This window comes from Rhinichthys klamathensis, unplaced genomic scaffold (assembly GCF_029890125.1).
Source record: "Rhinichthys klamathensis goyatoka isolate OS25496 unplaced genomic scaffold, OSU_Roscu_1.1 h1tg000605l_1, whole genome shotgun sequence".
Classification (NCBI taxonomy): domain Eukaryota; kingdom Metazoa; phylum Chordata; class Actinopteri; order Cypriniformes; family Leuciscidae; genus Rhinichthys; species Rhinichthys klamathensis.
In genome coordinates this window covers 475,336-497,778 of record NW_026607060.1, presented here as the reverse complement: position 1 = coordinate 497,778, position 22,443 = coordinate 475,336, and the positions used below count along the sequence as shown (strand labels likewise).

At 37.8% G+C, this 22,443-nt stretch overlaps 1 protein-coding gene across 3 annotated transcripts in view; it reads right to left on the bottom strand.

Moving 5' to 3' along the window:
- LOC130075818 (trinucleotide repeat-containing gene 6A protein-like) overlaps positions 1 to 16,417 on the bottom strand; it is a 64,675-nt gene extending 48,258 nt beyond the window's left edge. For 2 of the 3 annotated variants that reach the window (XM_056240582.1, XM_056240585.1), the window contains exons 1-2: positions 16,252 to 16,417; positions 14,330 to 14,377 (exon numbers count right to left, since the gene is read on the bottom strand). The gene's annotated coding sequence lies outside the window, so the exon portion shown is untranslated. Of the gene's footprint in view, positions 1 to 14,325; positions 14,378 to 16,251 lie in introns of all 3 variants that reach the window. The other variant, XM_056240583.1, reaches the window with a different exon arrangement.
- Positions 16,418 to 22,443: the final 6,026 nt, after the last annotated feature.

Genomic DNA, 22,443 nt, shown 5'->3' with positions numbered 1-22,443 from the left:
TTTTACTATCTCTTTCTCTAAATGTGTTTTTTTTTTACTCTTACTAGTGTAATGATACAAATTATAACAAAATTAGAATCTTGCCTTTATTACAATGTAAAACCCCTGTCAATCGGGTACTACTAATTTTACACAGTCTTTTACATAGTGTGTGAAGGTACCAGTGTCCAGCCTCTTGACCAAACAGACAGAAAGACTGAGTTGAAACAACCTTGAAGGGAATTTTTTTAATGTAGTTTTATTATTTGAGAAATATATTTTAAATTAAAAAGAAATGTGCAGCATTTTGTCTGAGAAATAATAAAAGGGACACTTTTGTCTTAAATCGCATTTGTTAAAAAAATCGTGAGAAAATCGTATCGTGAAACCAGTATCGTGAATCGTATCGCATCGTGAGATGAGTGAATCGTTACATCCCTACGCGTGAGGAAAGTCGTGGCTTTCTTTCACCGCAGTACCACAGCTCGCGGCAAAGCAAAAGATGCTTGAGATCGCATCACACAAGCTTATGGATGTTGTTACGCGATGGACCAGCTCAATGAACATGCTGGAACGCTATCTCGAGCAACAAGCTGCTATAACGGCAGCCCTCTTGAGCACAGAGGTGCGCAAAAATGCACGTCAACTCGATACTATGGATAGCGCTGACATCAGTGACGCCGAAGAAATCGTAAACCTTAAACCGCTAAAAAAAGCCACCACTGTCCTGTCTGATCGAACAGAGCATGACACTGGGCGAGAAAGACTCCACAACTATTGCTAACATGAAGACGGCCATCCTGCAAAACCTCTCAAGCAGATTCACAGAGGAACAGGATTATCTGCTAGAGGGTACTGCCTTAGACCCCAGATTTCGGTCATTGCCCCACTTACTCCCTGAACAACGTGAAGAGGTTTTCTACCGATTGAAGAAAAAAAATCAAACCAGTTACAGCAGGTATGTCTGCATTACAAATTGTCTGAGAATCTGTGTATTTGTGTGTGTTTGATTTGTGTGTTTGTCACTCAAATTGTATGTTTGTGTAACCTACTTTGTGCACACCTTTTATGTGTGTGTAACTGAAACTATACTTAGTACCTTAATTATTTATTTTATTATATTTTAAGGCTGTCACTGTGAAGCAAACAACGGAGGGAGGTGCCAGTGATGGAGATCCCAGTGATGCAGCAGATCAGAGAGATACAGCGCACAGAGTTGAGCCAGAACAGCCACCTAGCAAAAAGACAGCACTGGAAGAGCTCTTTAGTGCAACTTTTTCTGAACCACCAGTCACCCAGTGCAAAAGTAGGATAGAAGTAGAGATTGATGTGTACAAAAAGGACACTTCTATTCCCCTCACTAGCTGTCCACTGAAATGGTGGAAAGAAAATGCTCAAATGTACCCACTTCTTTCATTTCTTGCAAAGGCTTACCTCACAGTTCCAGCACCTTCTGTTCCTAGTGAACGTGTTTTTTCTACAGCAGGGGATATTGTAAATGCACAAAGATCCCAGCTACTGCCAGAAAATGTAGATATGCTGGTTTTCTTGCAAAAAAACCTGTAAGTAACCTAAACAAACCCAAAAGCTGTTTGTGTTGAAATTACTTGAACAGAACACTACTTGATGGTGTTTCTTTTTTTTTTTGCACTTTTACTGCTTAAAGAAGTTCTCTCTTGGGCTATCCTAATTCTAATTGCATGATACAATTCAGTTTTATTGGTCAGTGACACCTAGTCAATTGTTAATTTTACATACAGAAGGTTAAACTAAATCTTGATTTATATTGAAGTATTGTAAATTCTTTAAGTTGTATGTATAACAAGACAGTTATTGAACACTGTTAATGTTAAATAAATCTGTTTTTTGATTTTCAGTTGAATTATTTTATTTTGTTCAAATTTTCGTGATACATATCGTATCGTGAACCCAGCATCGTGATACGTAACGAATCGTGAGCTGAGTGTATCGTTACACCCCTAGTCATATGGCTTCTCATATTTGTCGTGTTTCCGAAATATTTGTGTTTTATTCTTCAAAGCTTACAAATAGTGTGGCTCTTATCCAGCTCCTTTCCCCCCTTCAACTTCATAGAAGCCAAAATATTTCCACACGTCGGCTTTTAACGAGGAGGGTGTTTGGATTCCGCGCTCAGCCATCGCGTCTGTTACGTGCACGCCACAGACGGTCCGGGCACTGCACTTCCGCACTTCAGAGTTTCGTCTTTTGCATTCCGTCAATATTAAAGTTATTATAAATATATATATAAAAATATATATATATTAGTGCTGTCAAACGATTAAAATATTTAATCGCGATTAATCGCATTAATGTCATAGTTAACTCGCGATTAATCGCATTTAATCACACATTTTTATCTATTCTAAATGTCTCTTGATTTCTTTTTGTCCCATTATTTTTTCTCATTTTAATGCTCTTATCAACATGGAAAAGTGGATCGGCTTGCTTTGTGCAAATGTTTTTTTATTGAAAACAATATTGGCATATACTGTTCAATTTCACACTAAAACATTATCACTTGGAGCAAATAATCTCTCACACTATGTAACACTGTCCATCAATAAAAGGGTGAAATAAATACTGACGAGGTCCTGATATTGACGAGGGGGCGGAGAATTCGTATCAGCTGTGTGTGTGTGTGTGTGTGTGTGTGCTGGCCATCATCAAGTGGTATTTCAGACTGGACGTGCTGCGATGATGATCAGTTCACAACGACAAAACACACAGATCACTTTGGTCTTGTCAATGGAACCATTTGGCAACTTTTTAAAAGTAAACTTTCCATTCAGAATCTTATTGGCATCCATTTCGGCGTCTCACCCTCATCATCCACTCAAAACTGGACGTTTTGAACGTTCCTATAACATTCAGAAATAACGTTTTTATAACTTAATGGGAACGTTATGAAAACGTTCTTATAACCTAAAATTGTTAGCTGGGGAAGAGGAGAGATTCGCGATTGCACTGAACACGTTTTAAGTGCAGGCATATTCTCTGAGCGAGCCCAGAGAAAATTCTTACAAGAGCAGCGTGTATCTGAGAGCGCGCGACTCGAGCAGAGAGATTCGTGCTCGGCACATTATATTCCGCGCGCGAGCAAAGAGATTCGCGCTCGCGCATCCGGCTCGCAAGCCCAAACAAGTGTGTGCAGCGTGCCTGTTGTTTTGTTTCCGGTCTAGCTAGATCCGCTTGCGCTTTCAAAACGTCCTCGCGCGCCGCAAGCCATTGAAATGAATGGGTTTCATAGCGCAGCGCCGCGCATGCCGTCCTGTTGCAAAAGCATGTGAAAAAAAACTACAAAGTTTGCTAGGCCAAAAAGACCGTTAATCGCACGATAAAAAAATTAACGCCGTTAAAATGGGTTTGCGTTAACGCCGTTATAAAACGCGTTTAACTGACAGCCCTAATATATATATATATATATATATATATATATATATATATATATATATATATATATATTACACACTCACCGGCCACTTTATTAGGTACCCCATGCTAGTAACGGGTTGGACCCCCTTTTGCCTTCAGAACTGCCTCAATTCTTCGTGGCATAGATTCAACAAGGTGCTGGAAGCATTCCTCAGGGAGTTTGGTCCATATTGACATGATGGCATCACACAGTTGCCTCAGATTTGTCGGCTGCACATCCATGATGCGAATCTCCCGTTCCACCACATCCCAAAGATGCTCTATTGGGTTGAGATCTGGTGACTGTGGAGGCCATTTTAGTACAGTGAACTCATTGTCATGTTCAAGAAACCAATTTGAAATGATTAGAGCTTTGTGACATGGTGGAAGTAGCCATCAGAGGATGGGTACATGGTGGCCATAAAGGGATGGACATGGTCAGAAACAATGCTCAGGTAGGCCGTGGCATTTAAACGATGCCCAATTGGCACTAAGGGGCCTAAAGTGTGCCAGGAAAACATCCCACACACCATTACACCACCACCACCAGCCTGCACAGTGGTAACAAGGCATGATGGTTCCATGTTCTCATTCTGTTTACGCCAAATTCTGACTCTAACATCTGAATGTCTCAACAGAAATCGAGACTCATCAGACCAGGCAACATTTTTCCAGTCTTCAACTGTTCAATTTTGGTGAGCTCTTGCAAATTGTAGCCTCTTTTTCCTATTTGTAGTGGAGATGAGTGGTACCCGGTGGAGTCTTCTGCTGTTGTAGCCCATCCGCCTCAAGGTTGTGCGTGTTGTGGCTTCACAAATGCTTTGCTGCATACCTCGGTTGTAACGAGTGGTTATTTCAGTCACTGTTGCCCTTCTATCAGCTCGAACCAGTCTGGCCATTCTCCTCTGACCTCTGGCATCAACAAGGCATTTCCGCCCACAGAACTGCCGCTCACTGGATGTTTTTTCTTTTTCGGACCATTCTCTGTAAACCCTAGAGATGGTTGTGCGTGTAAATCCCAGTAGATTAGCAGTTTCTGAAATACTCAGACCAGCCCTTCTGGCACCAACAATCATGCCACGTTCAAAGTCACTCAAATCACCTTTCTTCCCCATACTGATGCTCGGTTTGAACTGCAGGAGATTGTCTTGACCATGTCTACATGCCTAAATGCACTGAGTTGCCGCCATGTGATTGGCTGCTTAGAAATTAAGTGTTAACGAGCAGTTGGACAGGTGTACCTAATAAAGTGGCCGGTGAGTGTATATATATATATATATATATATATATGTTTTTTTTTATCGATTTTTGACATTTGTGAATCGATTCAGAATCGTCCACGTCCGCATCACGATGCATCTAAGAATCGATTTTTTGCCCCCACCCCTAAAACCACTCTTACTCTTTGTACAAAATTTAACCACATCCTGTGGTAAAATTAGGAAAAAAATCCAACTGTAAGTCACAGAGTAATCACTGTCTTAGTACCAGTGATGGAGTACTCGAGTCCTGGACTCGGACTCGAGTCCTTATTCTCTGGACTCGAGTCCGACTCGAGACTCCATTCTCTGGACTCGTGACTCGACTTAGACTCGCGGACTGATGACTAGTACTCGGACTAGGGGTGGGGAAAAAAATCGATTCTTAGATGCATCGCGATGCGGATGTGGACGATTCTGAATCGATTCACAATTGTCAAAAATCGATTTAAAAAAAAAAAAAAAAAATGTAGATATATATTTATAATAACGTAATATTGACGGAACGCGAAAGACGGAACTCTGAAGCGCGGAAGTGCAGTGGCCGGACCGTCTGTGGCGTGCACATAACAGACGCGGACGCGATGGCTGAGTGCCAAATCCAAACACCCTCCTCGTTAAAAGCTGACGTGTGGAAATATTTTGGCTTCTGAAGTTGAAGGGGGAAAGGAGCTGGACAAGAGCCACACTAGTTGTAAGCTTTGTAGAGTAAAACTAAAATATTTCGGAAACAAGACACATATGAGAAGCCATATGACACGTTTCCAGCCAGAGGAGGAAAAACACTCGGCTGTAACGTTACCGGTCGTTGTTATATTATTAATTTACTACAAATATGCTGCTGCTAGTTCAGACACACATGTATTTTCCTGTTGGTTCTTTGCAATGTTAATAAAATATATTGTACGTTAATTCTTTATGGGTCATTACTTTGTACTTTTAAAGCAAAGTATTTATAGTCACACACAGACAAAAAAAAGATTCTGGTAATCGATTTAGCATCGAATCGCAGCCCTCTGAATCGTAATCAAATCGAATCGTGAGGTGCCTAGAGATTCCCACCCCTAACTCGGACTCGAGAGAATATATAAAATCGGACTTGAGCATTCATCAAATGAATGACGTTGTTTCTGACTAAATAGTAGGGGTGGTGAAAAAAATCGATTATTGATTAATCGCGAGTATGTTATGGACGAGTATGAATCGATTATTACATTTTCAAAAATCGATTTTTTTTAATATAAAAAAAAAAAAAAAAAAAAAAATTTGCATTATTTTATTTTGTAAAAAATGTTATACCGGAAGTTGAACGTCACGAACGCGCCCAGTTCCAGTTAGCAAGCGCGTGTAACGGCAGCCAGAGCGAGTGAGAGCAGGTGTGCCGGAGACACACTGGCTGCGTGGCTGCGTCTCAGCTGCGTGGTGTGTCCGTTTTTATTTCGGCTCCCATGTTAACAGGTTAGAGCTTGCACACTGCCTGCATGAGCCGCGCGGAAAACGCGTGCATGCTAGAAATAGAACCGACGCCTATTTTTCACGCGACACGCAAGCGTGTTGGAAGCGTTTCCAGGCAAAATAGAATAGGAAACGATGTTTATATGTCATTTTGTACACGAATACATATTAATAAATTACATTTTGATGTTTGAAAGTCTAGGTTTTGATATAAATTCAGATATCAATGTAATTTAAACATAATAATAATAATTATCGATTTTCAAATATTGCCATTATTTTTGCCTATATACAAATTTATGTCATTTTTATTTTTTAAACAATCGAGTCCTGGTGTTCACTACAGAGGTCATAGCATAACATATGAATAAAATATCTCTTTTTTTTTCATTTGTTTCTTATGCTCTTAACAATGTGATTACATGAAGAAGAAAAAAAACTTTTGAAAAAAACGTTCTGGGCCTCAGGAGGATATAAAGATAATAGGCTACAATAACAACATAGTGTGTCTTCTGAGTGACGGTCCACCATCAGGCTAAATATAGGCTCTTTAAAGCTACACAAAATTTGTAAATGTTATTGAAATAAACAGACAGCCCACTTCCCTATTTTTCGGATTTTGGAAGATGTGTGATAACAGTTGAAATTGTTGTCGTAAAGGCAAGAGGCAAGAGTTGAAATTGTTGTAGTAAGGATTAACACACCGCTAACCCAAATGTAGACTGTCCCTCTATGTCACCTAGCAGCAGTGGCGCCACGTCAGACACGTTTCTGGTGTGCAAAGACACAGAAAACGCGACGCAGCTGACACGCAACAGAAACGCCACGCTCACGCCACGCAGCCAGTGTGTCTCCGGCCTAATGAGCGTTGCTTGCTACAACACCTTGTCTTTCTAGAAGAAAATTGTCCAATTTCTACAGTATGTTGGTTCTGAGGCATAAAAAAAAAAAAAGTTTGGTTCTGGTTTGTTGTCAGTTGAGGTCATGGGTCGGTAGGGATTTTTTTTTTTTTTTTTTTTTTTTTTTTTTTAAGTGGCAGCAGCAAGGGATAGGTAGGAAATTATTCAGGGCTCGACCTTAAGCCTTTTCATATGCTTGCCCTCCAAACAAGTAAATCTGTCATTCACTTGTCAGAGTAAAAAAGTTGCTTGTCCGGATTTTTTAAAATTTATTTATTCTGAAGCAATGTTCTCATCAGTGTTCAATCAGCTTTGATATTTAAATTGGCATATTGTAATATCTGCACCTTTGAAGGGCATCCCCTCCCCCAATCTTATTAAATGCCCTATAGTGTCGTCTTATTCTAAATAATTGAATTTATTGATCAAATTTAGGAATTTAAAATGAAAGATCAAGCATACTGTTACCCTAGGTAGGGCTGATCAAATTAAATAATTTACACTGAAAAATTACAATTGCATAAAATAATGTTATGAAATTGATTTAAATGTACAAATAAGAAACATCGGAAAGAAGTATACTAGGCTACTTACAAACATAACACTAAACTGCCAATAGGTGGCGGCAGGCGGCCGTATTAATGAGTGAGTCATTGATTCATTAATTCAAACGATTCGTTTAAACGGTTGATTCATTCAAGAATGAGACAGATGAAATGAATGGGTCATTGAATCTTTGACTCAACCGATTCGGTCAAAATGCTGAATCATTCAGTAATGAAAACAGGTTGAGTGTTCCTGTGAGATGCGCCGTGGTTCTGCTGTGATTTTTGTTTGGAACTATTTTCGCTGCAGAAACAGAACAAAAACAGCCAATATTTCATCTAAAATGTAAGTGACTTAATTTTAACTGTTTATTGAACTGTTGTAGGAAATCAATGTCACATTTTCAATCGTGATATGGTATTCAGGAAAAATAATTGAGGCTGCTTAACACAAATGTTAAAATATAGAAACTCCACATTTAGATTTTTATAGGCAGTATGTTGTTAACCTGTGTGTGTGTGTGTGTGCTGCGCTCATGTGTGTAGATTTCTCCTCGAGAGGCTGCGCGAGCGTCAACAGCGCACCTCACCGTCAGCAGGCTAATACATTTATTATCCACAATCGATCGCAACTTACAATAAATGTAATAAAATCAGAATCATTCTCTCGGTTTAGTGATCCCTAGTTATTTTTTTGTTTGTTATTGATGTTCTAATCAGGCTACTTGTCCGTTCGGGCAAGTAAAATTCTCTTTTACTTGTCCTTCAAAAATCCATATGTCGCGGACAAGTTAGACGGGCTCTGGAGATACGAAGCGCGGCAGGTTAGAGTGTTTTGGATTGCATAAAATAATAAAAGAAACGAACAAATACATGGCGAAAGAAGTGTATTGGGATATTGGGTATTGGGATTTGGGATGATTTTTAATGAAACTTGGGAGGCGGATGGAGGTTACTCTGTAACTCATCATGTGGTGTGTGCGTGCCTATGAATGCATGCATTTGTATGTGTGCGTATATGAATAAAAGTGTCCTTAATGACAAAAAAAAAAAAAAAATACTTGTATATGTATTATAGTTCAGTTTGACGAACGATGTGTGAACGACCATGTAGCTCGTTTGTTTTGCTGGAGGACAACAGGCATCTTGCATCGCGTGCCGTACAAAAACGTAAATTATAGTTCGCCTCAGTTTTTTATTTGTGTATTTATTTAATTTTTATTATTTCTTACCCAAGCTCATAAAATAAATTTGGGTCGCACATAAATTGACAGGGTCGGTCGGAAACCGGAACCAAACAAAATTTTTTTTTAAGCCTGATCCACTTCCTAAAGGAAATAAGCCTTTCATTTATTTGTTATTGTTTAGTTCAACTTGATGAGTCACAACACAATGTGATGTATTCATTTCTGTGTTCTACAGAACATAAGCTACATACAAATAATTCTGAAGTTATAACTACACGACACAGAAAGTGCTTTGAGTTGTTGTTACTCAATAAAAGAGTTAAGTAATTCAGCAGCTGACTTTTTTTAATACTGCAAACACTTTGTAGTGTATTTTCATTTACTGTTGTGAAATGGAAAATCAATAATCGCTAATCGAGAATCGTTAATAATCGAAAATCGACTATAATCGAATCGGGACTTCAATAATCGTAATCGAATCGAATCGGGAAATCAGACAGATTAACCACCCCTACTAAATAGGTTATAAAAATTTGATATACGATGTTACACTTTTCCTGTTTCGGGGTCCAAGACCGGCCGTGATCTATTTTTTCCCTCACAGACGCTGCTACCGCTCGCTCTCCTTGCTTGACAACACACTCACTGACGTCACTCACTTTACGCTGCATTCTCGTGAGAGAGATAACATATCACTAATTTAACACTAGATAAATTCCTCTACATCTAATCAGCAATTTCGATTTTGGCACGCTTTGCAGCAGCTGAGCTGACCACTAAGGAGCGAATGTACAGTGACGTGACATTTAAAGGTACCAGATTTAAACTGTGCTTTCGTGCTATGGCTGGCGCTGAGCCAAAGTCTGATGCGCTCAGCGCTTAATCCCGCTTATCATACAATAACACAATTATGTTTATTTTAGCTAACAAACTAGACGGCGACCTTGACTGTCACACATCGCAACCACTTTTTTTCTTGCGGAGTTACAACTGCTTTTAGCACTGCATTTTCTGTTTTTTTTTGCCGCAGTTACATTGGGATTTAGTTTGCTTTTCAAAATTTCTAAATTGTTTTTCTTTTACCATATTTGTCAAGAAGAATGCATTTCTCCTCCTCTGTCCAATTAGGCTTTCTTTTTTGTTTTCTTTATCCATTCCAGTTGACTGATCATCCAAAAATGTATTTAAACAATTAAATAAATATAATCGTGCCACAGTTAGTTGACAATGATTTGAACTAAGGTCAAAGGCAATTCTAGTGATATCATACACATTTCTAGCTGCAAGAAAGAGTGCCTGAAAAATGTTGCTTGATTTGGCTTAAGTGTATATAATTTCGACTCGGACTCGAACACAGGACTCGAGACTCGACTCGGACTTGAACTCAGGTAATGGTGACTCGACTTGGACTCGACTCGGACTCTTCTTTGGTGACTCGGACTTGGACTCGAACACTGGGACTCGAGACTCGACTCGGACTCGACAGTTGGTGACTCGACTACAACACTGCTTAGTACAAATTGAACCACAGCATTGAAAAGCTAAGAAAGTCAACAAAAAAATTAACGAGTTGGTATAGCTCACATCAAGTGACAGCTAAAACGACTGACACTCAAAGAGATAATTTTGCGACTTCAGCCTGGTGAGCAGTTACCAACAGTAGGGGGTAGAGTTACACTGCCTCCTGTTTCAACATCCTTCAAGCTCATAAAATAAGCCTACAGCATCACATAAATACGTGAGAGGGCCAAACAAGTATCTGATGGGAAAAGTAGAATATAGCCACTTCCAGGGGGTAAAGTCAGCCCATCAAGATTGAGCTTGAGGCCACACAAACCTGCCCCTCCCCCAACCTCTTCTCCTTAAAGTGTTTAACCAGATGGCTATCTCAACAACAGAATCCTCCCATACACAAACACAAAGACAGGGGCATCTGTTTGTGAAGCGCTGACATAATAAGCACAGCTAAAAGATGACTAGTCAAAATCATACCAGCACATGTAACTTCACGGCAAGACCTTAAATAAATAAAAATAAATGCATCACATAATTGTAACAAATTGTTGGTCTGAGTAGGCCTTCAAAACGAATTGAAATAGCGATATGGTACAATTAAACTTTTAAACTGCAAAGGCTGCAATTTATTTAAATAAATAATTGCACTGCATGTTTCAGTGTGAAGCGCAGCATTTACACGCGAGCAGCTCACAAACCATTGTTATCAGTGTCTTGAGCGGCTCAGTTTGCAGTATTTGCTGCTCCACACAAACTCTTCTGCTCTTGAGTTTGGGCTGTTTATTGTGTGCATTTGTGAACAACGTGCATCAACAACCTTAACGAACTTCTAATGACAACCACTTATAAACCGGCTGTTGTCAACTAGAGAAGCTTTAAAGTGTTAGTTTACCATTTTTTTTTAATTCTGTCATTTACTCAGGGGTGTGCACAAATATCGGTAGTCAAGTATTCAATCTGTAATTATTATTATCTTTATAATTAAAGCTTATATATATATATATATATATATATATATATATATATATATATAAATAAATAATGTTTATAATATATCTATTATAATATTCTTCGAAAAATTATTAATTTACTAAGTTTCTGGCCATAAATGCAGTGAATCCATGATAAATCCCAAGCCCTAACTCAGTTATAATCAAATGCCCTGGGTGGCGCTGTGGAGCGTGTTAACAAGTCGATTACATTTGATCGCAATGTCGTCGTCTGCCTCGCAAAGTTTGGAATTACTTTGATGAAAATGATCTTACTTTTAATCAAATTAATTAATGAAACTGAGTTATCATAATATCACCTCAACAATGAGAAATCATATGAAATCCAAACACCAGTAGAATGAGAAAAGATAGCTGTCCTTCACTGCATTCACGACTGCAGGAAAGCGCAGCAGTACCACGAGTGAGCCGAAATGACACTTATGTTAGAAACTTTGCTTAGTTAGCACAACATTATCTTTGGGTCTCCGCAACGTCTGTCGGCGCAGCGCCTTCTCACTCGAACATGTGGATATTATTGTTTTTCTCAACATGAACGTGTAACAATATAAACACGATAATTGCTTCATTAGCGTTTTTTCCCGTTCACGCTGCTTGAGCTTAAATGCTTTTGTTCTTTATATTTTTTTGTTTACACATAGGCCTATTGTTTAAAAGTTTTCAACAAAAAGAAAACCTTAAGATATAAAGTAAGCTTGTTGTGTATATTGCCTAATCGTAAGCTTGTTCAGAATTTGTGACAAAAACTTAAAGCCTCTCATTAAACGTCATTTAAATAAACTAATATTCGATTTTTATGAGCCTAACATTTTTGAAAAATTCCCATCCCTATTCCAAACCCGCAAGACTTCGTTCATCTGTGGAACACAAGATAAGATCTTTATGAAATCTAAGAGCTTTCTGTCCCTCCGTTGACAGCTACGCAACAACGACTTTGTCGCATCAAAAAATTCATAAAGAGATCGTAAAACTAATCTATATGAATTGAGCAGTTTAGTCCAAAATTTTCTGAAGAGGCATGTTCGCTTTATATGATTTAAAGATTGAATTTAGGCTTTTCACATAAACATTGATCAGTGAACATAAACAGAAGCTCAACCAGAACCTGCTTGGCGTGCGAGAACAAACCTCTTTGGTTCTTGCGGAAGCTCAAACGTGCTGCGTAACACATTAGAATGAACCTCATTGGTTGTTGCGGAAGCTCAAACGTGCTGCGTAACACATTAGAATGAACCTCATTGGTTGTTGCGGAAGCTCAAACGTGCTGCGTAACACATTAGAATGAACCTCATTGGTTGTTGCTGAAGCTCAAACGTGCTGCGTAACACATTAGAATGAACCTCATTGGTTGTTGCGGAAGCTCAAACGTGCTGCGTAACACATTAGAATGAACCTCATTGGTTGTTGCTGAAGCTCAAACGTGCTGCGTAACACATTAGAATGAACCTCATTGGTTGTTGTTGAAGCTCAAACGTGCTGCGTAACACATTAGAATGAACCTCATTGGTTGTTGCTGAAGCTCAAACGTGCTGCGTAACACATTAGAATGAACCTCATTGGTTGTTGCTGAAGCTCAAACGTGCTGCGTAACACATTAGAATGAACCTCATTGGTTGTTGCGGAAGCTCAAACGTGCTGCGTAACACATTAGAATGAACCTCATTGGTTGTTGCTGAAGCTCAAACGTGCTGCGTAACACATTAGAATGAACCTCATTGGTTGTTGCGGAAGCTCAAACGTGCTGCGTAACACATTAGAATGAACCTCATTGGTTGTTGTTGAAGCTCAAACGTGCTGCGTAACACATTAGAATCTCTTTATTAAACTTTTAAAGTGTCAAAGTGGTAGTTGCGTAGCTGTCAATGGAGAGTACAGAACTAGCTCAGATTTTATTCAAATGTTCTTTTGTGTTCCAAAGATGAACGAGTCTTACGGGTTTGGAATGACATGAGGGTGAGTAAATGATGGGTGAACTTTCCTTTTAAGGCCTCCCTGCACCAACATAAAAGCTTGATTGTTTAACATATGAAAAAGAAATGAAGACAGCTATTAGTATTGTTATTTTACAGTTGTACTGTAAAATAATTTTAAATACCCTATTTTTTATTTTACAGTGAAATATTACAGTAATACAATCTCATTTTGTTTACTATTTCTATTTAGTATGCATAATTATTATTATTATATAAAAATTTAACTTTTGGCCAAATTGTGTAGCCCTACAAACAATCAAAGCAAACCTGCAGCTTTTTTTTTTTAAATCGCAATCTTTATCAGAAAGCAATTCGATTTTTTACCCACATCATGGAGCCCTAGATTTGAGTCACTAAGATGATCTAAATGACACTTTTCTCATTATGCATCAACAGACGAAAAGCACATTGTGAAATAATCATAAAACAATGACATGAAACAAGAAACAAATTTTTTAGGCGTAAATGCTAGAAATATACAACAATATGCCATCAAACTCAGTGAAAGCAAACGTGTTATGATCTAGTCCCTGGCATTGTTAGGTGTGGACGTGGTTATGACCATACAGGGGCAATGTTCATTTCTCTGATAAGAAGAACTCAAAACCTGTCTATGATTAACTTGAAGTTAAAAGCAAACCAGTTAAGCAATATACTGATGCTTCTCGGCATCACAACAAGACGAAAACAAATAAAACTGAAAGTGTTACTGATGTCTTGATCAGTAGTTTTTATCTGGTACATAAACATTAAAACAAACTCAGGCAGATATAAACAGTGAAGGTAAGGGTTTTGTGACTCATGACTGAAATACAGTAGCGTCACAAAGAGCTACACAAACACTGTTTTTGTTGAACATTTAAAAAAAGCAAAGCTTACTCAGCACTGGGAACCCCTTTAATTCAAACGGAACTGCATTTGCTTACACCAGCAGCAGCTGCTTTGACTCTGCTTTGTTAGCGCCGCCCAGCATAGGAATGAATAGGAAAAGCCCAGAAGGATCAAGCTTCAGAAAAACCAAGCACCCATCTACTTTACTGAAAATGACTACAGGGAGATGAAAATACTTACTGACTTGTGTTGCTTCTCCTCAATGTCTTTGGTGGCAATAGCATCCAATTATCTATAAGGAAATAAAACAGAGCTGTTAAACTAATAAACTGACATTCACTTTTCATTCTCTAGTTCCTAGATGATGCTGACTAAACCAATAGTTATTGCATAAGCATAAATCTGACAGAATCAGAGTGGAATTGGATTATATAGCCAAGCCTGATATAGGGTATTTAACTAAATGGAGGTGAATGCAAACGGCACCTTTCATTCTTGTACATGACATGAGACTATATTGTGTGAATGACACTGAAGTGTGCAATGACAACAAGGCAATGCTTTGGCACTATACAGCCTAGAAACAGTCAATCTAAAATAGAATAGATCTAGAACCCCCCCCCCCATTTATCTGATGGCAACCACAAACATCCCGTCACAACACACACTACAATGTGAAACCAAAATCAACTCATTATGCCTCTCTTCATAGTTACATAATAGGAAAATGAGGAAAAGATGGATGGATACACTTCTGATTGTAAGTCACAGAGTACTCAGTACCATTAAAGAAAGAGCAGTTAAAAAAAAAAAAAAAAAAAAAAAAAAAAGGTGCTGCCTTAAATTTCAACTTGGATGTTTAAGTCATTTCAGCTTAGATTACATTTAACTGACTTAAAATATTAGTTGAATCTTGTATAACTTTTGAAAAAAGTTTAAAATTGCTTAACTTATTATGATGAGTTAATGCAATGTTAAAAACATAAGTTGTCATAACTTATTGATCATATTATTTTTGTTGTTTAATTGTACATTCATTAGCTAACCTTTGAGCTTAAATAATACAAATATATTTCTAAAAAAACAAAACAAATGAAGAAGTTCAACATTTGCTATAATTTATTCAGAGGGTTAAAAGCAGGGAGACCTCCTCCTCCCCCACCTCTGGCTTCAGTTGCTACTGCTGCTGCTAACAGCAGCAACCTTGACCTGCCCTTAAAAACATTACAATATTACACACTCAACACGTTTCTAAACAACTTTTTCTCTCAAAGAGAGACTTCAGGATGTCTGTATTTCCTTCATTCTGGATTGGGAAAGGGAAACTATGCTTTTTCTCTGAAAATTTCCTTCTGAATTAGCTGCCGTGACTGCGTACTTTAAAAGCTAAAGACAAAATAAACACACAACATTTAACGCTGGCCTCTGCATGATGTTATTAAAGCGAATGAATCGGTTGAAAAAAATGAAAACTAACTGTTATCCAGTTATTAAAGACCATTTTACTCGATGTGCGCAATTCAGCAGCTGAGCTAAGAATGCTAACAAACCAGCTGGCTACTAAAGGCTCTCATTTACCTTAACTGCTCAACGAATCAAACAATGGTTTAATTGCTCGCAAGTGTTACATTATCGGATTTTATCGTAACGTTAATTGTTGCTTTATTATCGAGCGAATGCTCCAGCTAACGTTACGTTAACGTTGACCAACTAAAGTCGACATAGAGAAAAGTTGCAGGACGTCGAATTAAACATCCACATTTGTTCCAAAATACACTACAGTAAAGTTTCAGAACGCACGAAACCTGATATTTAAATATAGTAACTACATTCATTAACTCGACTTTTATATTTGTATACACGCCGACTGCAATGTCACTTCGATGCCATTATGTGAAAGCAGGAGATCAATGTTCAAGAAATCTACAACAGAGATGCATTTGTGCTTTTTAGACCATGCAGACAGTAGACACTATTGTTTTCTAAACAATTAAAATGTGTAACTATCATGCAAACGCATACAACAGTAAAACATTTAACCGTGTCTTTCCAGTGCTGAGCTCAGCTTATAACGTAACGTTATATCGCAGATACGCTGGATCAATGTATGCTTCTTACAAGGTGGAAACCACAAAAACACACACACGAACGGTTCGAAAAACTCACCTCTTGTAGTTTAAAGTGCAGCAGAGATGAAATGAAAGCAAATAATAAGGCTGTAGAAAATCAACACATTTGCAGAGTCTAGGAGGGGAAACATTTGTCCTGCTCGATCGCCATTTTCTTCTCTCGCATTCATGCATTCATCCCCGTAACTACAGGAAGAGCTCAAGCGCTGCTCTCAGAGCACTTCCTCCAACTCTACACACTCACCTCCAAAATGGTGGCCACATTCAGGCTGTGCTTCAAAACTTACTGAACCGCCTTCCTATAGTGCATTTTTGCGATTCAAGAGCACATGCGGTATTTTTGGACATCGTAGGAAATTGGGAAGTATCGTTCTAAAACAGTTGCGAAGAGTAATGCGTAAGTTGAACTGATTTTAATGCCCAAAGATGCTGTCTAGTTAGGCAGCTCGCTAGGTTTTGAAACACAGCCAGAGAGCTGATGGTCAACCAGGACTCGTCACGATGGCTTTGCTAGATGTGTTTTTCCCAACGTGATATAAAGTCAAATATTGGAGGGAAATGTATAAGTAATGGGTTATAGAGAGAATAACAACATTGTTTCATAGTTGACATAAAACAACATAATTCGTAATAGAAATTAGACAAATAATCCAGAATGATATAATTAAGGAACACGTAATCCAAACAGATGGTAACAAAAGTGACAATTATGTCAAAGAGTTTAAGAAACCAACACTGTTTAAACAACATAAATTTGTATGACAACAGGGTAAAAAATAATTCGATATGCAAGTAATAAAATAATATACACTAGGTAAATTGTTAATCTCAAACAGGGCTGTTTCACTTTATTAAATCTAACCCATTTAGGGTCCATATTTATCAGACTGAATTTTACAATAATATTGTGTTCTCATGGATTCCATAGGCTATTTAAAATGTGCTTATTTGATTATAAAAATACATGAGTAGTTTGATGTGCTTATAATGCCATCAAAGTATTATGAAAACGTTGCAGTCACTTTTAGGGAAACTAACTAGACAAAACCGATTCCTCATTCTTTTTTCAGATGTTTGTTGACAGTGAATACCCTCACCATTGTGAAATGCACAACTCTTTCATCACAAGACAAAAATGCCAACCAAGTGCAGACTAGGAAAAACCTAAATAAATCTACAACAATATAGATACAGACCAGCTTTTGGTCTGGAATTTGCCTGCGTTTTCACTTTGAAGACAAAGCAGTGGCACACGGGATGAAAACAACTCGGCTACGCTGTCCTTTTGAAGGCACTCATTCTGCCTCACTAGGCAGGAAATGCACAGAAGTATAATAGCTACCGATTGAAACAGTTTCAAGCGGATAACAACCTGGTTTAAATGTATAAACTTGATCACTATAGTCAGATGTATATCCGGATGTCAGGTCCCATAATTTACCTAATTTTATGTGACACAAAAATACATGAGCAGGTAGAGCCACATTCCATTGAATTCAGAGGTACAATGCAAAGATATTTTGCATGACGTTGTTGCTAAACTATGTCAACAACTGTGTGTATGAAATCACAGAATAATTAGCATTTTGTAACTTCAAACATTATTTATTTACTTTTGTACTGTCCAATTAGTCTGCTTTTTAATAAAGACATATAGCTATCTTCTTAAATGAAGAATATCCTTTCATAGTCATTCCAAATATTATGTAAGACACATTTCTTCTTTAACAAGTCTGTTTCGTCACAAATGTCCTAAAATAAAACAAGAAAGTAACAGCTAGCGCACAGTGCTCGGGACAGCTCAGGCCTCGGCGTCTGTGATATTGAGAATGAATTTTGTATGAGGCATGAATATTGATGATCAGCGGAGGTCCGAGGCCAGCTGCTTGTGAGTGAGTTAGCTGCAGTAGGACAAGGGTCAGTTTGGTCAGGCCAGTGGGCTTCTCTTCCCCCTCCCAGACTGAAGAGAGCAAGTGGAGCCTGGGAACGCAGGCAGATGCATTGTGCTCGGGCAGACAGGGCAGGAGGAGGGGAACAGCTTTGCATGACAAATACATGGCTGGCTTTGGCTTTCAGAGACTCGCTTTACAAACTCATTTAATAGTGAGCTCTGTTACGCTGGTGTTATATTTCGAAATGGTCAAAATATACACATTTCAATCATCAAAACCTGTAGGTTGTCAAAATTAGCAAAACTACGCTCATGCCATGATGTGACAAACTTTGCATGTCACTTTGCAGTATTTGTCTTTCTTTTGGTTAGCTGTCCCCTTCTTTCATCTTTACCTCTGTCCCCCTAAACCTCCTTATTCACTGGTCCCCAGATGTACCAAGAATCTCACCAACAAGGGCGCTATTTTTCATTTGCTCTTGCCCAATTCCTCCACTACCTCATCATTATATTCAATCTCTATCGGTCTCTCACCCATCCCCCTAGAGTCACCCGCCTCAGACAGAGTGCCAGCTGTGAAAGGGATTTGTTAGAGCTGAATTACACCCTGATCCAACCAATTACCTGTCCGACTGTTCGCAGGTCAGCCTGCACCACCATGCTTCCAGGCTCGATTTATCAGACCACTATTCTGCAAGGCATTTATCATTTTTACAAAGCCATGCACACTGTCATTTATAAATGTTAATACACACTACTGCCTCATCAACTGTTAACCCAAAGAGACTTTTTGCTCTGTTGTGCTAGTTTATGGAAACAGTCAGCACCCTTTCTTTTGAAATATAACATAATATAAAAAAATAATACAATATTTTTTAAATGTTTATGAAAAAAGTCTCTTATGCTCACCATGGCTGCATTTATTTGATCACAAATACTGTATATGGGGAAATATTACAACTTAAAATAACTGTTTTGTATGTTAATATATTTTAAAATGTAATTTATTCCTGTGATGCAAAGCTGAATTTTTTTAATCTTTACTCCAGTTTTCAGTGTCACATGATTCAGAAATCATAATAATATGCTAATTTGGTGCACAAGTATTATTATCAATGTTGAAAACAGTTATGCTGCTTAATATTTTTGTGGAAATCGTGATACATGGTTTTCAGAAGTTCAAAAGAACAGCATTTATTTTGAAAAAAAAAAACTTTACTGTAACTTTTGATTAATTTATTGCGTCCTTGCTGAATAAAAGTATTATTTTCTTCATTATATATTATATTATTTTATTATATTATACTACGGTATATAAACTCAAAAGAAAGTCGCTGACTGCATAAAATTGCACAAAATATAATCAGCAAATATTTGTATCCATCCATTACAATAAAATACTGTTGTATGAAGTGATGGTATCAGATCTTAATATCATGGTACTATCAATAATACAAAACGGTTAACTTACAGAAGACTTTTAAGATGTTCTATGAGAAAATAAATTATCATATTAGCAACATATTAAAGATTGTATGTTAAAGCAAACATTTTAAACCTGACCATTTTGATTGACACAGCACAATATATTTATGGAGCTCCATGCTTTACCATTTACCCATTTATTTGTGGTGATCTCGGTATTCACAGCTTGACTTGTTTTAGACCCACTCCAGTCACCTAAAAGCAATATAAAGATGCAAATGATGCTCAGAAGAGCGATCTTATTGTCATTCATGTATGCATGCAGTATATATTTTAGATGGAGGCATTTTCACCAAGAGCTGCTAGAGCTCCATTCAAAAACTTTGCTCTGGTCCAAATGAGACTTATTTGCATGTGCCCATCCCGCCCTCATCTCAATAATTCACACCTATCTAATGTATATCATCCACAAGGCATGCATTTGAGTTTAGACATGTGAAATCTACTAGGCGTCTCACGATGTGCTTTCAGTCTTCTGTGTGGAAAAAAGTACAGAAATACATTTTAAAAGTAAATGTCATACATACTTCAAAGATGTCACTTTAACTAAAAGTTAGTCCTGGAACCCTGAAGCATAATAACAAAATTCAATATTTGAGAAAACGTCTTTCATGGAAACAATTTCCATTCTATTGTAGTTTTGCTAATCTGATCTGGCTTGGTTCAAATAATATCCATAGCATAGATGGACACCCTTGTGGCCAACATTGTTCAGTCTCACGGGGGGTGTTTCTGTGGGCAGGGGTAGGAACAGCTCTCCCTGTGCAGTGCAGTGAAGGTCGGTAATAACGCAAAATAGGTTTTTGAATGAACTCAGACCATGTTGACTAAATAGAAACTTTGACCTGCTCCCTTATAGCCCTGTAAACCCCCCTCCACTGCCCATAAATAGTTTTTACCCCCTATAGCAGCAGCTTGTAGTTGATAATGAATGAACAACAATATGTAGAAAGAATTAGGTACTTTACAACCTGGAAAATGAAATGAAATGGAATCAAAATAAAGTAAATGAAACAAAACTCAACAGAAAGTGTCCTGACTATTCACCCCATTTCTCCATAACAGGAAGTTGTACCAGGTACAACCTACTATGTACTTGTGTTCATGTTAAGTGACAAAATTTCAAAACAAAAGGGGTTTCGTCCAACAGCATATATTTGTGTTAGGGATGCTGGCATCCCAAAGAGGCTCTTAAACTAGCTTACAGCAACACTTCCTCATATCAGACCAGCCTGGAACAGCTTTAAATTCATGCTGGTCTTTTACAGCAGGAAGACCGACTAACCTAACTGCAAGAACAACTAGCCGGAATGTGTCTGACAACTGCATGTATCCATATGCGTTAAAGTATTTTACTGAAATAACCGCATGCTATTTGAAACAAATCAAAAAAAATTGCTGACCATCTGCTTGAGATTTACTAGATCTACTATGAATATATGTATTCTAAATATATCGACTGGGGAGAACTGATAAAACTGACTGGAGAGATGAGTGGAGCTCATTAGGCCGTAATGATGACTCTCTCTCTCTCTCTCTCTCTAGTGGTCTGCGGACCTTATGCCAGCTCTGAGCAGACCACTCATATTCCACAGCCATCTATCATACTTTCCAGCCGAAAAGTACTTTCTTCTCTCATTTCCAACCATACATGAAGAGACCTGGCCACTTTAAAAGCAAATATAGTCTTTATATTGTCACTTCATGTGTCTGATTCACAGACAGAAAGTAAATGGCCACCTGAATCCATTTGACTGTGAAAACAAATAACAGCCAGGAAGCAAATGAGTGAAGCAGCAGGACTACACCGCTCCAAAAAGAAAAATTAATAAAAAACCCTGTTAAATTTACGATGATATCTGAGAATGTCCTTTTCCTGTGTATAGGGCCGTAAATTATTTAGCAGTTCATAGTTTTTACTTGCAAAAACCCTAAATTTGACAGTATTTTAGAGTAAAATTACAGATAATGCAATGTTAAACTATTTAAAAAAATGTCACTGTATATACTACAGTGTTAGTTAACCAATTCACAGGTTTTTACTGTATTAATTTTATAGTTTTTTTTCTTTAAAACAAACTGTAGGTTTATCTCTTTTAAAAGTTTCTAGATAAAATACATCCTTTTGTTGAAGATTTACCCCATCTTCAAACTTTAAAAATGTATGCATGTCTGACAATGTGTTTGGCTTTGTCTCCTATTAATATTTTATTGCATGATAGTGCAGCAGAGCGTGTGCATTATATGGAGCAATGGATGTGCTTGGCAGGGTGTCAGGTAGCAAATGGGTCTCCTCACAGCCCCAGGTCCTGAGTACATCCTTGTGTTTTTTATTTAGTATAACAAAAGACTCTTCACCACAGGGCAGGCTTCCATGAGAAACACTGTCCGGCATGTAAAAGGAGGAGGAGCACAGAAAACTCTTGACATGTTAATTGACTTGATTAGCATTAACATTACTGGGATTCCAGAAAAAGCCAAAAAGCTAGTTAACTATTCATTTGGATTCAGTTTGATTCAATCATCAGGCTGCAGTAAACAGTAAACATGATTTTGATTTTAGATAAGTCGTTTATCTGTCAAGTAAAGAGGTCTTGAATGGACAGTTTCACACCAGCATGGCTTGTTTACTTCGGAGGAACACAAAAGAAAATAGTTTACAGTTTAAAAAAATGATTTTTGTCCATATGGACGTCAATGGGGTCCAAAACAACATTGCATAGGGATTTTATTGACATTTAAAAAATATATATGTTCTTTAGGACAGTAAATGACAGAATTAAACGTTTTGTGTGACATGGTCTAAACTAATTCATGGTCCCACAATGGTGAAGGATCCAAAAACACTGCAGG